At 46.4% G+C, this 16,772-nt stretch overlaps 2 protein-coding genes across 3 annotated transcripts in view; both read right to left on the minus strand.

Annotated features, from left to right (window-relative positions):
* The window catches only part of NUTF2 (nuclear transport factor 2), a 63,312-nt gene extending 58,605 nt beyond the window's left edge, over nucleotides 1-4,707 (minus strand). The window contains exon 1 of the mRNA XM_075188830.1: nucleotides 4,589-4,707. The gene's annotated coding sequence lies outside the window, so the exon portion shown is untranslated. The remainder of the gene's footprint in view (nucleotides 1-4,588) is intronic.
* The window catches only part of SLC12A4 (solute carrier family 12 member 4), a 1,264,335-nt gene that overhangs the window by 1,139,517 nt on the left and 108,046 nt on the right, over nucleotides 1-16,772 (minus strand). The window lies entirely within an intron of this gene.

The following is a 16,772-nucleotide window of genomic DNA, read 5'->3' on the forward strand; positions in this document are numbered from 1 at the left end:
CTCTTCTTTTCTCCAATTCTGTGTTGCCGATTGTTCTCCTCGCGCTGGTGTCTCCTCTGTGCTGCGCTCCGCAATGGATGTTGGGCGTGATGACATCACGGCGGACATTCACTGCGAGCGCCGCACGGAGGAGACAAGGGAGGGAGCCGGAGTACCAGCTGAAGTGACCGCAAGGTAAGTATTTTCTTTTCTTTTGCAGGATTTTTTTTTTCCCATTAAGAGCGCTGCTCCCTTGCCACAACCAAAATCCCTTCTGGGCCACATTTACAGGCGTGCTGGGCCGCATGCGGCCCATGGGTTGGACAACCCTGCTCTAGAGTCTAGTTGGTAATATCTTCCCCTCAGTGATGGAGAGGTTGCAGTAAACTAGGCTCCTACCTCCATATACTGTGGACATAAAACTGCTAGATTTTGGGACGATATAGCCACCCGCATATCCAATGTTACCTTAACACCTACCTCTAAAATCCCACGTTTGTTACTCTTGGGGCTGGACAAACTAACTACCCAGATTCTCAATGAGGCTGGATGTCTACTAGCAAGGCAATGGACAAAGGCAGATTCTCACCCCCTGCAGCAAAAATATGGCAATTTGCGTCCAAAAAATTCTTACACATCTGGGACCTATAGTGCTACTACATTTATAATTCTTGGGCTTGCTGGGTGCTTGGGATTTGGCATCAGTTCCCTGCCTCTACCTACTATTAACTTTACAACATACCTCCATAACCCGCAGGCATTCTTCTATACCCCTGCACGCTCGGGTGCATTAGCAACATTATTATGTTGGTGGCAATTACTTTGTTGACTATTTTAAGTGTGACTGATCAGACCTAAATGCATGCAACTGATTATTTTGTTAAACCTGTAAACCAAAACAAAACTGTTAAAAAAAAATAAATTGTGAAATATATTGTAGAAGGACAAACAGAGCCTAATATAACACAAAAACTAATAGGTGATAATTATATGCGTACCCAGATGGAACTATCTTAAAGATTCATCAACACGTGTATCCTGGATGCCCCAGGAAGGACCATCTTTAAAGTCTTCAAACATGCCTGCCCATAAAAAATACAGAAAGAAATACCAAAGATTGTGTAGTATTATCATCCCAAAAGGGCATAACACACCAAAACTGTAGGTATATGTGCATACTAGAAATAAGAGTAGCTTATCTGTTTTACGCTTGTTATCACAGCAATACATTAGGTATTACTTCACGGTGTTATCACCAGTCCTCTCCATAGTAATAGTAATACGAAAATAATTACTATGGAACACAACAGAAATTAGGATCCCTTAATCTGTCTAACTTAACACTACTGTTCCCAAAGGCGCGGAGTCTAACGAAGCAGGGTGTCTTCGATAGGGACTCATGCAAGAAGGTATGGGCTTTATGGCCTCTGCCCTGCAGAGTATTAGATGAGACCTGTTAGGAGAAATTCTGCAGATGAGTGTCACTGAACAGCGAACCAAGGAATCAGCAGCTACCGCAGCAGGAGTGTATGGAGCCACGTCCAAACCAATGTCAGGAAAAGACATAAAAAACAGGGACCTAATTGCAGGGTCAGGTACCTTAAATATCCTGTAGGTGGAAAATCCACCAATAGCAGAGGGGGAGAGAAGTTATAATGCGCAGACCCAAATCCAAGATGGCGGCCACCATCGGAGGAACACAACACTTGGCGCCGGAGGGGAGACTTGCACAAAGCAGGTAAGTATGCAGGGATCCAACTGCAGGCCCGACTTGTGACATTATATTCGCTAGGCTCTTCCAGCACTCTTAAATTGGATCCTCCTCCTCTAACTCACCGAGAATCCAGATGCACGTTCCTATGTGAGAACAGCACATCCGCTTACAGTTTTCCTAATTAATAGAAACATCACAGTAAGGGGATACCAGGGAAGCTTCACCAAGCAGACTAAGCTTTTTGTTTACTGAAGGCAGATGTACAACTTTCAGAACATAAAAATATAGATACATAACCTCATCTTCCTCCTCTATTTTTGCACCATACCCAATTCTGAACCTACTAGGTGAACAAAACAATTTACATGGATGTGCAGAAAATTCAAGTATTGGCAAAAGTGGATGGGAGAACGCTCTGTTTCAAACCTGCTAAACTATTATGGGGCAGACAAAAGTGCACAGTTTATTCACGACGACACTTTTTTTTTAAGATTTCCTCTACATAGGCTAGCTCTCCCAAGTTCAAAGATACCAAATGTGTACTTTATACTTGTTCTACCCGTTACATGATTTTTTTTTTTCTTTATTTTTTTTATTTTTAAACACTAATATATCCAGTGTGAAATGGTTCAGTTGGCAACACCGCTGCCTCACTGGTGTCACGAGTTCAATTCTGATCAGATTCCTATCTATGTGGAGTTCATATCATCACCCATGTTTTTGGGTGGGTTTCCACTGGGTGCTCCTGTTTCCTCCCACATACTGGTAAGTTAATTGGCTGCTGACAAATTTGCACTAATAATTAACATCTGAGGAGGGTACCACAACGTCATACTTTCTTAATGAAGGTATACTCTCTATAGTCATTTAATAATACTACCTATATATGCTTCTTTAAATAAAATTACCTGTGGAAGCAGGCGGGGGGCTGTCTCTTGAACTGGAAAACAGGTTGAAACACGCCAGTTAATTGGTCCATGCAATGCTTTGGATATGGTATTCACCATCTTTACAGATGTTTATAGACATCCAATGAGACATATGCTTCCTATTATAGATGTTTGGAAATATCATATAGGCAGAAGGGTCAGTGGTCACACTACATGTTTTCTGTCAAGTAAAATGACCACTCTTAACATTTGTAAGAGCTATTCATATCCTATAGCATTACATTGATTACATGTGGGGGAGCTTAAAGGCACTAGCATATTTAAACTATATCTTTAAACTGTAAATGAAACTGTAACTAGCTATAATTCACTAGGTTTTCAAGCACATTTAAATGTAAATATTTGTTGTGTCACAAAAACACAAAGTGTCATCTATATAAGTACAACAAAAATGTTGGGAACCACTGTGCTAGAAAATATAGCAAAATACCATTGGTCAAATAGGAGGGGAGGGGGGGATTTCAATGGTGTCTTGGAGTTAACAAGCCAGGAACAGTTTTCATAAATACTCAAAAGACACTGAAAAGTCAGTTTTTATAAGTGGAAACCACGGTGATGTTCATATAAGAAATTCACCCCCTGTCAAATAATGGGAATAATGTGCCCCACCCTACCATAAAAAATAGAACATTTAGAATCTGTCAAGAAGTACCAGATGAAAGAACGAGTCTACAGACAGTACTTATAAATAGGTCACAAAACGCCAAGTTGAACACAGGCATCCGTTTTTATTTTACAATAACCAACCTCCCAACTTTGGAACTTCTTGCACAGGGTTCAAAGGGTGTGAATACATCACAATGGGGGTGTGACAAGTCTCAAATGGGCATGCCTACCACTCAAAGTGCTAAGCTGCCCCTTAAGTCCCCTCCAAACACCATATCCAAGATTTCATAAGGATCATACTCTTGTTTTAGAGTATTCCAATTGTGCCATAACCATGTGTAGAGTATTCATTGCAGCATGCACGCTGCAGCCTTTCACCACTGCTCTGCAGAGCAACAGCGAGCGAACAGAACATACCTCCCAACTTTCTGGACCAAGGGACAAAGATGTACACAGACAGGACAGAGCCCTCAAATGAGACAGCTGGGAAGCATGCCGTAATGAGGTATATTATTCCTTATACTATACAAACTATTGAAAAAAAAAAAAAAAAGTGAGTTGTTTGTATGAGGTGATCATAGCCAATATAAGTCATTTTCCTCCACTGACAATGTATTTTAAAACGGAATACTTTAAAAATTAGTCATGTGGCACAAGTGATATCATTACTCTTTGAATATATCGTTTATTATATTGGACAGTGTTATATTAGATACACAGAAGAAATTCAACACTTACAGTGTCAATAGCAATCTACTATTCAATGTCTGGCAGCAGGATTGAAACTATTTTGCATTCCAAGCACCAGACAAGTAAGGCAAGTGACAAACGTATTTACTAAAAACACTTACAGAAATGTGAATACAAGTCTGTTGCAGAGTGTTTTAACCCATTTCATAAATACTTTAGCAACGGTACACATGTTTACAGCACTTTTGTATAACTCCTACATGACAGCACAATGCGAGCATGAATAACTTCTTTGTAACATCCACAACACGTATTCCCATTCATTTCTATGTGACGGGCAGAAGTCTGCACATTTTCGCTAATTTTGTAGGTCTCACGGGAACACATTTATAGCCGACTCATCAATAACAAGCAAACGGGAAACCTCATCGCTTAACCCATAGTTCCACACCCAACCCTTCTCCACACGAGGCTCAGAGCCCCGCCATACTTTTCAACCATGACACGGTGTGTGGGAGGGATCTACTGGGCCACATACAAGCTCCCAAAACTAGCGGCTACATAACGAGTGGCCGTTCCATAAATCTATTACAATTTCCTGTTCTTAAACCCACATATGACAATTAAAAGGCCTAGACTTTACTCTTACCCCTCACGAGGTCTTGCTCTACAAGGTCCCGCTGCTGGCAACGACTCCCGCCACCGCCCTCTCCGCCACAAGCTGCGCTCAGCCTTCAATGGGCGGTTACACAGCGCAAATGGACTGTCGGGACTTGTAGTTTCAGACAGGCCTAGATAAAACAGGAAGCGATTCATGATGGTAGCAATGCTAAAATGGTGTATATAGTGGAGGTTTCTGTCAAGGGAATTCAAAGTACCAATACACTGTGCTGTGACTGAATGTCTAAGGCTAAACCTAAGGGATAATTAGACTTTACCCCCCCCCCCCCCCAAAATAGCAAGTTTATATACCTCTGCTGCCACAGAAATAAAATTAATCTATTGTATGTAGCATTTTATCTTTTTTTTAAAATTACACCGAGTAAAATAAATGATAGATGCTCACATTCTAACTATCACATCACAGGTCGCTGCTCAAAAATGCTAGTTACCAAGAGCTGTTCTGATAGTGGTGGCTGATAATGATTCTATTTTACAATAGCCACACACATTTTCTGCACCAGAAGTTAGAAGTGTCTTGGGGGCAGCCAGGCTCTTCAGAAGTGCTGAGCACCCTCTGGGGGAATGTACATGCACACTGAAGTGTACACATCCCCCAGGGTTGCCAACTCTGAAATGAAAAACAATCCCAAACCAATCCTAAAAAGCCCAACTTACAGGGGACTGTCCTTTTCTATAACACTAATTTCTACACTGAATCTCCATTTAGAAAACCTTTATAAACACAGGAGGACACATTTATACACTGATATGGCAAATGAAAAAGCAAATGCTGTAATTTAGCACACTGGTATGTCTGTCCCACACTGCCAGGGCCGGATTTACCGCTAGGCAACCTAGGAACCTGCCTAGGGCCTAGCGGCTCTCATGGGGCCCAGATGGGGGGGACAAGGGAGAGAAAAAAAAAAAAAAAATGATCGCAGCGGTCACATGGTACACAGTGAAGGAGGGCTGCTAGAATTCTAAAGTAGTCGGTGCAGGAGCTCCATCATTTCTTCTGTTCCTGTCATCATTCATGTGGAAAAAGGTAAGAGGAAGGGTACTTGGAAGATGCAGGGCACAGGGGGGGCATGTGTGATGGAAGCTGCAGGGCACAGGAGGGGCATGTGTGATGGAAGCTGCAGGGGGGGGCATGTGTGATGGAAGCTGCAGGGGGGGGGCATGTGTGATGGAAACTGCAGGGCACAGGGGGGGCATGTGTGATGGAAGCTGCAGGGGGGGCATATGTGATAGAAGCTGCAGGACATATGGGGGGCATGTGGGATGGAAGCTGCAGGGCACAGGGGGGGCATGTGTGATGGAAGCTGCAGGGCACAGGGGGGGCATGTGTGATGGAAGATGCAGGGCACAGGGGGGGCATGTGTGATGGAAGCTGCAAGGCACAGGGGGGGCATGTGTGATGGAAGCTGCAGGGCACAGGGGAGGCATGTGTGATGGAAGCTGCAGGGCACAGGGGAGGCATGTGTGATGGAAGCTGCAGGGCACAGGGGGAGCATGTTTGATGGAAGCTGCAGGGCACAGGAGAGGCATGTTTGATGGAAGCTGCAGGGCACGGGGGGGGGGCATGTGTGATGGAAGCTGCAGGGCACAAGGGGGGCATGTGTGATGGAAGCTGCAGGGCACAAGGGGGGCATGTGTGATGGAAACTGCAGGGGACAGATGGCATGTGTGATGGAAGCTGCAGGGCACAAGGGGGGACATGTGTGATGGAAGCTGCAGGACACGGAGGGGCATGTGTGATGGAAGCTGCAGGGCACAAGGGGGGCATTTGTGATTGAAACTGCAGGGGACAGGGGTGACGTGAGTTGGAAGCTGCAGGGCACAGGGGTGGCATGTGTGATGGAAGCTGCAGGGCACAAGAGGTGCATGTGTGATGGAAACTGCAGGGGACAGGGGGGACATGTGTGATGGAAGCTGCAGGGCACAGGGGAGGCATGTTTGATGGAATCTGCAGGGCATGGGGGGGGCATGTTTGATAGAAGCTGCAGGACACAGGGGGGGCATGTGTGATAGAAGCTGCAGGGCATAGGGGGGGCATGTGTGGCTAAAAATGCTGGGCAGAGAGGCGGCATGTGTGAATGTGCTGGGCAGAGGGGGGGCATGTAAGTTAGAAGTCTGTTCCCCACACGGCCCCTCCTCAGCCAACATTACCCTTACAACACTCACCAGCTTTTCTTTGATATTCCCCATGACTCGTGCTCATGATCTATTCCCTCACATGACCCTGCTGCCTAAATCCTGACATTTCTCTTACCTCAAAATGAAAAGAGGCACCGTTTATATTAATATAATATGTGTGTGTGAGGGGCCAGTGTATGTATATTATGTGTGTGTGAGGGGCCAGTGTATTTATATTATGTGTGTGTATGAGGGGCTGTTTGTGGGAGTGAAATAGGTTTATTTTTTAAATGGTAACACTATTAATTTAATGTTGGAGCTGGTTGGAGGGAAATAGTTCTATTTATTAAATGTGTATGCTATTAATTTAATGTTTTGGTTGGAGGGAGGTCTACTTATAAAATGTGGGTGCTATATTAATTTAACACTGTGGCTAGATCCTTTGACAAAATATGGGGTCCATGGACATTATTCTTTAACTGCTGGGACCACAGTGTGATGGGCACAGTGTGATGAGATTGACCGTAATGAGGGGGCCACATGGTGATGCAGTGTAATGATAAAGGAGAGCACAGTGTGATGAGAGGGACAATAATGAGGGGCCGCATGGTGATGCAGGAGGAGCAGCGTGATGTGCAGCGGCACATCGTTTACCCTTCTACTTAGAAGGGTACTAGTTAGAGCGTAGATTGTACGCTCCTTTGAGCAGGGCTCTCCTACCTCCTGTTTCGATCACTTTTATCTGCACTCTCCAGCTACTCAGCTCTCCTCCTCTTGGTCCTTCTGCACTCTGTCTCCTCTCGCTTCTCTCCGCTCCCCTCAGTGGCTCTTACCTGTCATCCGTGCCCACCCTCTTGGGCCAAAGTTACCTGCCTGTACTGCCTCTTCCCCTCCCTCTCATTAGCTGAGCCCGAGCCCCAGAATTATAGTGTTTACTGTTACTTGTACTGTGCTGTTTCACTTTGTACTGTGCCATTGTTTGTCCTTGTATGGCGCTACGGATACTTTGTGGTGCCTTATAAATAAAAATTAATAATAATAATAATAATAACTATAGGAGTATATGCTGTGCTAAAAAAAATATAGTGCTATGGATTGTTTCAGGGAGGGAGGAGGGGGGCCCAAACCAAAATCCGGCTCTGCACACAGCCCCATGATATAACAGTATAAGCAGTCTTCTGACATGAGTGGCTTACTGAATGGGAGGGGAGGGTGTTATATAGCAGTGTTGCCTGCTATAAGTGCAGCGATCGTGTGTCTGTCACTGCACTTATTTCAGTAGGTTGCTGTAGATCCGTCTTCCTGTGATTTATTCCACGTCCTCTCACTCCGCCCACTCACAAAGCGCCATTTTATTGGAGGAATTCGCTGGCCAAACCCGTCCACAACAAAAACAACTGAATGGAGCAATCTCAAAATGGTGACTGACTGGATGGACCGCCTATGCCACCCTGTCTGTTGTTGCGAGGAACCGGCTGGGCTTACTTTGCCACCGTTCCCTTTCGTTATTTCGAATACGCCCCTCCTGCCGCAGTGGGAGGGGCCTGCTCAAGCTGCCACCACTGGACTCCTTACCGGCATCCAGTACCGGGTTTCTTCTGGGTCACTGACGCTGCTAGCGTGTCTCCTTGCTGGTGTACCTGGCTGGTAACTCCGGACCTCTTACTATGGATCCGGGTTGCTGTGAATGGATCTCCCCTGGCCTATCACACAAACCAGGGCTGCTGGGTAGCGCAGAGCGTTGGCACTGGAATAGCTTGGGTCCAAACTGCAGAGACAGCCGGAGAACGGATTAGATTTTAGGGTCTAATCTGTAGATCACAGGAAAACAGCAATATTAAAGAGGATTCCAAGCAGGTCTTTAAAGCAAGATGTTTATTGCGCACACACACTGGTGGAAGGTCCCAGTATGATCAGGTCAGATGACAATTCAGAAGAACACCTATATGCTCACAGAGCACATCTTTTATACAGTTCAGAAATAGTCTATTTTTAGAAACAGGATATACTCTATTCACACAGAAACAGAAATTTACATGCATGCATTTCAAGGCTAACAAAATTTATACTTAGCTATGAAATTCACTCTGGCACAGTCCACACAGTAACAACCCCCTGGTGAGGTCTTTGGCCAGAGCAGGCATGACACTTCATCACAAAACTTCGTTAGCACTTTCTGCTATCAGACTTCCTTGCACATGTCCTAATTGCAGGTTTCCACAAGCCCTTACAAATCCTAAACAACGACACTTACATACTAAATACATCCCAATACACACCAGACCTCCATCCACAAAGGCCTATTGTATCAGTTATATGCATCATAAATAGGCATTTCCTATAGCAAGGTTAAACAGAGACAAATTTCTTTCCTGGTCTCAGAGATAACGACTTCCTATCTTACACTAAACAAGAATAAGTGCAAATGCAATTACATAAATAAGTGCCCTGCTTTTCGCTTTAAATACATTTTGTACGCAAAGTTATTTAATAGTGATCCAGTCACAGTGACAGAGGAAAAAAAGGCAAAAAACAAAAACGATTATGCAACCTGAGGACTTGGAGAACGTGTCCAAGCCCAAAAACAAGCTTCCTGCGGCATTGGAAAAAAACACGCAACTTCACAAAAAATGAAGCCCAATTCCGCTTGTTATAAGCGGAATTGGCAACTATGACATCCCCTAACGAGCCATGGGCATGCCCCCATTTCAGAGGAGTCGTAGCCCTGTCCTGATTTGGACATTCCAAATTCCGAGAGGTATGAATATATGATAATACTGTGCAGCCCATACTGTAAGGGTTCTGTACAAAACCAATTCCTTAATTACAGCCATGGAGCCAGACACGTGATGTAAACGTTTTAAACTGTTTATTGCAGAAAAGTATAGTCCAGAGTAGGCAAAATAAACAGTAATCAGTTCAGGCTGAATGGAACAATGGATTTCCAGATCTTGGCAAACAATCAGGTAAATAATAATGAAATGCAGCAAAACTTAACTGAAACCAGGAACAGAGACACATGCAGGTAATCCAGGATCAGACACATGAGCAGGCTAGGAACTTCAATGACCAGCAAAGGGTTTCAGGAAAAGACAGGCATATATAGGCTACAGACAGGTGTGGATAATTAACTAGCAGTGCTAGTTAACCCCTGATAGAGGAACGGCCGGACAGCAGCTCCTCTGGAGAATCACAGATACTGCAGGATAATGTGCACACAGGGTAACAAGGCAAATCATAACACAGGGTAAAATGCACACAAAGAAACAAGGCAGATCATAACATAGCCACCCCTTTAAGGAGCGGATTCCAGATGCTCCATACATGCTTCCTTCAGGTTTTTCTCCTCTTCTTTTTCTTTTTATAAGATCTCCCTGGAGACATAATTGGGCTCTTCTCTAATGGAGTACAGAGAAGACCCAATTCTTCAGAAGCAGAAGAATTGGCAAGTTCGTCCACTAACTCTCTAGTATCCTCCAAAAATTTGCTTTCAGAGTCTGTGTCCCAGCCTAGAGTCGGGAAAGGACCTTTTATTTTATGAGAAGATGGTGCTATGCCCATGAAGCCAGTAACCAAGGTTTCTTGTTTGTGATTGTTCTTTTTATTTTTTAAAGATATAGGTTGACCAATGGAAGCAACAGACATCGATGATTTGTGACTAAGCTTAGGTGTTGAAACACAGGCTGGAATGAAAACAGAAGAACTATGACCAGGAAACTCAACTGTCGACGGAGAGTACTTTTTGCACACAGCGTTAACAAAGTCCATGGTATTATGGATAATTGGGGTTATCGGAATTTAGAAGGGAGAAGGCCCAGGCCTGTGGCTCCCCTCTAAAACTCATCATTATGGAACCCACTTGGTTAAATTGGTTGGCAAAGTAGTCTGGAGAGTCTTGAAACTGTTTCATGGAAATCTGAAGAACTGAAATAAACTGTTGGATGTCTCCATCAAAGAAGACTGGAGGAGGATCTGATGACTTGGAAGAGGCATCTGGGCATTCTGGCTCACTAGGAAACTCTGAGGAGTCCTCAACTTAAGCAGCAATCTATGGAGAATCCCTGACTAGGACGGCAGAGCAGGAGTCCCCGACTGGGACGGCAGAGCAGGAGTCCACGACTGGGACGGTAAGCTGGGCACATCTAACGGATAGCCCAGACTGAGCACACCTGTCACTCACCGGACCGTGAGTGCCTCTTCACTGGTGCGTGGCTCTCCAGTATTCCTGCCAGCACCTATCCTGAACCGTGGCCGCCCGCCAGCCTGATGTTCTGCGCATGCGCAGTTCCTAAGAACTCTTCTGACCTTTGCTTTTAGTTAATTGGTTGATCAGGCAACGCTCCCTATTTAAAGCACCTGTGTTCATTACCTCGTTGCCTGATCTTGGAGTCTCATTCCCTGTGAGTCTCTGAAGGTGTTCCTGTGTACTTCTCCGTGTCTTCAGCTTCCTGCTGATTCCTGCTCAACTCATTGCCAGTTTCCAGACCGCTTCAAGTCTCCTGTGTTCTACTATGTCTTCAGTTCCCTGCTGATTCCTGCCGGTTTCCAGACCGCTACAGGTCTCCTGTGTTCTACTATGTCTTCAGTTCCTTGCTGATTCCTGCTCTAATCATCTGCGGCTTCCAGTCCGCTATTACCTCCAGTGTTCTACTTGTGTTCGCTATCTCCAGTGATTCCTGCATTGCTCATCATTGTTCTGCCCGTGTCAAGTTCTCTGCCTGTGTGCTGACCCGGACCCTGATTACCGCTACCACTCACCTGTGGTTTCTTTACTCGTGCTGGCGTGCAGCCGCTCAGCTGTTCCTGTATCCTCTCATGGACAGCCTGCTCAACTGAACCGCAGTATGCTTACTTTCTATTGACTGTATTCGTTTACTGCATATCCGCTTGGACTGTTCTCCACTTACCCACGGAATCCTCTATCTCCCTGAGACTGTGTTATTACTCCGCATATCTGCTGGGAAGTTTACCTCTTTGTTCAGTCGTGAGATACATATGCTAATCGACCTTCTGCTATTAGCCTGGATTCCAGTAGTGAATTCGTCTCTGTCAAGCAGCGCCTGCCACACCAACATAGACTTGTGCATATTGTTTGGGATCAAGTTCCTTGTGCTCTCAGTGTCTACATTCTATGTTTCCACTCATCAACACCTGTACCTATCCCCACCTATAGCAGTGGTACAACTTGCTGTACGCAGACCACTGACTCCCAGTTAACTACCTGCACCAGTAACAAGTCCTCTCACTGCAAGCAGTGGTACAACTTGCTGTACGCATACCACTGACTTCCCCGCTACCTACCTGCACCTGGACAAGTCCTCTCACCATAAGCAGTGGTACAACTTGCTATACGCAGACCACTGACTTCCCCGCTACCTACCTGCACCTGGACAAGTCTCACCATAAGCAGTGGTACAACTTGCTGTACGCAGACCACTGACTTTCCTGTTACATTCCTGCACTTCTTCACGTCCATCAAGATCCTCGTGTTCATATCTACCTAATCCTTAGCCAGATTGCTGCTAGTCATTGACTTTTCTATTTGCATCCTCTCACCATCTGCTGAGTCATATGTTCCGCTAGTCACCCTGCTACCAGAGGACCACTGTGTAACCCACACTACTCTGGTAAGATCATCATCTGGTGATATCCTGGGCAAAGACTCCTAGTGCCCATGACAACACCACTTGGACTGTACAGCACTGTGAGGAGCCGCAGAGCAGACATCACTGTGAGGAGCCGCAGAGCAGACAGCACTGTGAGGAGCCGCAGAGCAGACATCACTGTGAGGAGCCGCAGAGCAGACAGCACTGTGAGGATCCGCAGAGCAGACAGCACTGTGAGGAGCCGCAGAGCAGACAGCACTGTGAGGAGCCGCAGACAGTACTGTGAGGAGCCGCAGAGCAGACAGCACCAAGTGGTAACTCGGGCTGAACGGCATAGAGTGGCAACTCGGGCTGAACGGCATAGAGTGGCAACTCGGGCTGAACCGCATGGACTGGCAACTCGGGCTGAACCGCATGGACTGGCAACTCGGGCTGAACCGCATGGACTGGCAACTCGGGCTGAACTGCATGGGACAGGGCCCTCTCTGGAGCAGACTGGAGGGACAGGGCCCTCTCTGGAGCAGACTGGGGGGGACAGGGCCCTCTCTGGAGCAGACTAGAGAGACAGGGCCCTCTCTGGAGCAGACTGGAGGGACAGGGCCCTCTCTGGAGCAGACTGGAGGGACAGGGCCCTCTCTGGAGCAGACTGGAGGGACAGGGCCCTCTCTGGAGCAGACTGGAGGGACAGGGCCCTCTCTGGAGCAGACTGGAGGGACAGGGCCCTCTCTGGAGCAGACTGGAGGGACAGGGCCCTCTCTGGAGCAGACTGGAGGGACAGGGCCCTCTCTGGAGCAGACTGGAGGGACAGGGCCCTCTCTGGAGCAGACTGGAGGGACAGGGCCCTCTCTGGAGCAGACTGGAGGGACAGGGCCCTCTCTGGAGCAGACTGGAGGGACAGGGCCCCCTCTGTAACAGACTGGAAGGGCAGCACCCCCTCTGGAGCAGACTGGAAGGGCAGCGCCCCCTCTGGAGCAGACTGGAAGGGCAGCGCCCCCTCTGGAGCAGACTGGAAGGGCAGCGCCCCCTCTGGAGCAGACTGGAAGGGCAGCGCCCCCTCTGGAGCAGACTGGAAGGGCAGCGCCCCCTCTGGAGCAGACTGGAAGGGCAGCGCCCCCTCTGGAGCAGACTGTAGCTCAGGAACAACGACAGCAACTTGTGACTCGGAACTGGAGGCGGCGGCTGGTGACTCGGAACTGGAGGCGGCGGCTGAAGACTCGGAACTGGAGGCGGCGGCTGAAGACTCGGAACTGGAGGCGGCGGCTGAAGACTCGGAACTGGAGGCGGCGGCTGAAGACTCGGAACTGGAGGCGGCGGCTGAAGACTCGGAACTGGAGGCGGCGGCTGAAGACTCGGAACTGGAGGCGGCGGCTGAAGACTCGGAACTGGAGGCGGCGGCTGAAGACTCGGAACTGGAGGCGGCGGCTGAAGACTCGGAACTGGAGGCAGCGGATGAAGACTCGGAACCGGGCAGCACAGTGGCAGAAGACTCGGGTGCAACGGCTGCAGCAGGAGACTCGGGACCGGACACAGTGGCAGCAGGCTCCAAGCTGGAGGCAGGTGATGTGACCTCAGAGCTGGAGGCAGATGATGTGACCTCAGAGCTGGAGACAGAGGCTGGCACCTTAGGGACAGGAGACAGAGGCTGGCACCTTAGGACAGGCGGCTGGAGCTGGCGCCTCAGGACTGGTAACTGGGGTTGGCAGATTGGGTCTCATCCCAGGGAGCAGAACAGGTGAAGTGTAAACAAATCCAGAATGTGGAGAAGTACTAACAAAAGATGGTTTGGTAAGCTGTCGTGGTCTGCGGAGAGGACAGGCTTGTAAGAAGTGTATATTACTTACACAGTAGAGACACAGTTTGTTGGTTATTCTGCGCTGTCGCTCCACTTCGGTCAGGTGGGGGCGTTGACCACCTGTGAACCGGGCATTTGTTACACTGTAGTTGTTAGTTAAATGCAAATTTGTCATAGTACTATTAAGAGGTGCTGGCAGCACAGATTCAGTAGCAGACAGAGTTGGCTGAAGCAAATCAACGGAACTGGATTTCAGAGAAACATAGTCTCCTGAGTGGGTCCAAAAGTATAGCAGAAAATTGAGTCAGCTGAGAGCGTAACAGAATTATGTCCGTTTGTAGACACTGTAGCAGAGGTTGTTCAGCCATTTGTAGAGCAGACATGTTTGCAGGGAGAAAACAAATGAAATCAATTGCAATGAGAGGTCCAGGAGAAATCTGAAGCAGGGTGTTTCCACATGACTCCAAGGCTTTCTTTTTGGCTGGTCATTCTGTTAGGGTTCTGTACAAAACCAATTCCTTAATTACAGCCATGGAGCTAGACACGTGATGTAAACGTTTCAAACTGTTTATTACAGAAAAGTATAGTCCAGAGTAGGCAAAATAAACAGTAAACAGTTCAGGCTGAATGGAACAATGGATTTCCAGATCTTGGCAAACAATCAGGTAAATAAGAATGAAATGCAGCAAAACTTAACTGAAACCAGGAACAGAGACACATGCAGGTAATCCAGGAACAGACACATGAGCAGGCTAGGAACTTCAATGACCAGCAAAGGGTTTCAGGAAAAGACAGGCATATATAGGCCACAGACAGGTGTGGATAATTAACTAGCAGTGCTAGTTAACCCCTGCAGAGATACTGCAGGGTAATGTGCACAGGGTAACAAGGCAAATCATAACACAGGGTAAAACGAACACGAAACAAGGCAGATCATAACACATACATTATATGAATTGGGCTCCCATTCCCAATTACAGGACTTTTTGGCAGGAGGGGGTTGCACAAAGTCTGTGACATTCTGTCTGACACAAAACATGCATTTACATTCATTCTAACCCCCAAATCAACATTGCTGTGTGACTGAAGCATAAAGCCCAATGTGGCTGAATCACATAGGAATAACTTATTGTAGATTTTTATTGTAATTAAGGGTGCAGGACACCGCTGTATATCATTGCAAATGTACTGATAATTGTTTTATATAGTGAGTATTTCGGTATAGGAAATGTATTGATTTCTAATGTATTATGCCAGGTTAGAGGAAGCCTGTTTTGCTGAAGCAGGATATGCTTAGTAATTCTTTTTATCGCAGAAGTGACTAAAACCTGCTTTAGCCTAAAGGCCCAGAAGGAGGTCATTACCTGTTGTCATGTTTTGTTAGAGAGAAAGGAACCTATCTGAACAATGTAGTTTCAAGATACAAGTAATTTAAAATATCCCAGATTTCTGTGAATTTTGTAAGGTAAATTGAGTTAACTCCATGTCTAGAGAAATATCACATCCTGATGTTAAATTATCTGATGTAATATCAGACGCTTCGGTGCCTGGTTGGATCATGGGACTGGTTTACCCCCTGCCAGGATTTGTGTCAGTATCTGTATAAAAAGGAGCTCTGTTTGACCATGTAGTATTATATTCCTTCTACTTCTGGAGATCACTAGAGACTTAGACTAGTGTAACTGTCCTTCTTAAGACACTTGAGCTAATAAATATCACTGCTTCAAGAGCCACCTTTGATGCCTACTTACCTGCTGTAATTCCTGTCATTTACAGATTAGACCAATCTAATCTGTTATCCAGCTGTTCTGAGGTTGGAATGCTCTGCCTGCTACCTACAGCTCTGGCCAGTGTGATAGGCCAGGGGGAACCATCCACAGCAACCCTGGTCTGAAGGGAAAAGGTCAGGTGTACTAGCAGGACTGTACAGAGAACTCATTCACATCAGTCCCTGACCCATTGGAGCTTAAAGTCTATATTCCCTAACATACACACACAGACAGACACAGAAAAAGAGAGATTAGGGTCAATTTTTATAGCAGCCAATTAACCTACTAGTATGTTTTTGGAGTGTGGGAGGAAACTGGACCACCTGGAGGAAACCCACGCTGTCTCGCTTCTATCAACTTCTCACTCAGCGAGCAGCATATGGTAGATTCCTAACTAAATAAACTCTATATTGCTGAATAGCCTAAGTTGAATTAAACAGAGCAGCGAGCGCGTTTCGCTAAGGCTTTTTTCTCGAGAAAATTTCTGCCAGCGGAATGTAATTATGATGTCGGAAACTGTGAATTATTGGCCATTAAGTTGGCATTGGAGGAATGGCAACATTGGTTGGAGGGAGCTGCACACACCATTACCATCTTCACAGACCATAAAAACCTCCAATATATTCAGACTGCAAAAACTCTGAATCCCAGGCAGGCTCGCTGGGCCCTATTCTTCACCAGATTTAGGTTCATCATCACATTTCGTCCAGGTTCAAAAAATATTAAGGCTGATTCTTTGTCCCGAATTTTTTTGGCCCATCATCCTCAGTCTCCTGACTCGCAGTCTATTATTCCTTCAACTTCAATTCATCTCGGACTCACCCAGGATCTGTGAGCCACTATCCAACACTTCCAGAAAATTGCTCC

Source organism: Mixophyes fleayi, chromosome 10, assembly GCF_038048845.1.
Source record: "Mixophyes fleayi isolate aMixFle1 chromosome 10, aMixFle1.hap1, whole genome shotgun sequence".
In the NCBI taxonomy this organism is placed as follows: Eukaryota; Metazoa; Chordata; class Amphibia; order Anura; family Limnodynastidae; genus Mixophyes; species Mixophyes fleayi.